The sequence below is a fragment of the Microtus ochrogaster genome, unplaced genomic scaffold, assembly GCF_000317375.1.
Source record: "Microtus ochrogaster isolate Prairie Vole_2 unplaced genomic scaffold, MicOch1.0 UNK64, whole genome shotgun sequence".
Taxonomy (NCBI): Eukaryota; Metazoa; Chordata; class Mammalia; order Rodentia; family Cricetidae; genus Microtus; species Microtus ochrogaster.
Window position 1 is genome coordinate 1,793,423 of NW_004949162.1, and position 1,927 is coordinate 1,795,349.

Consider the following 1,927-nt stretch of genomic DNA (forward strand, 5'->3'; position numbering starts at 1 on the left):
AGCTTGGTAGCTTTAATATTTAAAACTAGCAAAGAACTCTCCACTTTTTCTCTTCTTTCTGCCCCCCTTCAAGAGAGTGCCCATGGATTCGATTCTCCAATAAACCCTAATTTCTACATATGGAATTGTACAGTTTAGTAGTTTTGCCATGCCCTCATTCACATCAGTCTGGTGTCAAAACCAGGGAGCAACACTGGGCCCCCAAATGCCCATCCCTTCTAACTGAAACAACCTGCTAAATTGCCCTTCTTGTGAATGCATCATTTGCATATGCTCATTTCTTTCACCTGTAATCTGCATATGCTGATTCCTTCCACCTGTCATATTCTACTCTAAATCCAGAAACACTGCTTCAGCTGCTTTTCTCTTCTACCTGCTCCAAGCCACTCCTCTATCCTTACTTGTGTTAAGTATCATCTGGGAGCTGCCTGCTCTGTCTCTCTCACTTGATCACTGAAGCCGGCTCAGTTTTTTGCTCACTCAACTTGCTGGTTAATGAAACTCATATTATTATACCAGGAAGCCTCCCTATGCCCCCTGGACATTCTGCAACTTAAAAAGTGATGCATTTCCATACTAACCCAAGACATCTCTCTGATAAAATCTCAGTCCCTTGGAGACACCCTCAGATTGAGACTCTATCCAGGGTTCTTAGCCCTCACTGTGTTGCCTTCCCTGTGTTTCTGCTTTTATGTATCCTGGAAATTATTTACTATCACCCTCTTTCAAGGGTGTTTCCCTTCCTTTTTCCATCTAACCATGAGTTCTTCTCATTCAAGATTAGTCTCATTTATTCCTCTTGCCTACATTCTCTAATCTCTTACCCTCCTCAAACTCAGATACTATAGAGTACTGCCACCTTATTTTTTACTGTAATATTGCTTTGCAGTAATATGAGCTTGGCAATCGGTCTCAATGGCCAGAAAAAAAAAACACATCCAATTTCTAAATTATTACAAATTGTGACAGCTTCTGCTTCAGCACATGCAAATGATAAAAAAATTCCTTGTCCTTAAGTTTTCTTTGGTATGGATTCTGAAAAAAACTTATCTCCAAGCCTTCTATATTCTCTGCTCCTATCCCTACTTCTGATCATGAAATGCAGTATTACAAAAGTCTTTTGGGTATGGATAATATTGTAAAAATGCTACATATTTTACTCTATTGAAAAGCTGGCTCTAGAGATGGGAATTTTGCCTGTCTACTTTACACATATTCTGCCTAAAGGTTTCTTTCAAACACTCCATCCTAGATCAATCTGGTCCCCTATTCTATGATGTGCAAAAGGAGCACAAAACAAAACAGTTCATGTAAAAAAGACTACATCTTACAAATGATCAAATTCTTTAATGTATTTAGAAATATGTTTGTTATCATGCCAAGTAGAAATATAACTCATTCAAAGAGACAATCATGGAGGACATGCCAAAATTAACCCTGAAGCAAGTTACTGAAAACAAGTTTAAATAAACTTGAGATTTATTTAATGTAAAATGATATTCAATATCAAGTATATTATTTTAAAGGAACTTAAGAGGTTGGGTGATGTCCCTCAAACCCCTCAGAGAGATCTGCTGAACATGGCAATGAAAGTGTTTGATGAGAGGGAGAAGAAAGGAAGGATGGAAAATGCTTCTCATGATGGATAGAAGTGCAAGCTTCTAGAAGTAGTGCTGAGGCTACCTCCAAAGAAGATGTGAAACTAACAGACTCCACCTGGGTCCTGTTTCAGTACTGGAAACACCAGTCACTGAGTGGAGAAATATACTTCACCTTGCCTACAACGAGAACTCTGTCCAAACTGTAGCCAGCCAGGACACTGGAGGATTGACTCCCCCAAAATCCTTCTCTATGGGAAAAATTTTCAAATTGCCCTGACCCAACAGCCAAAGACTGACACTGCCCTGGGACCTTGGCTCTCTACAAA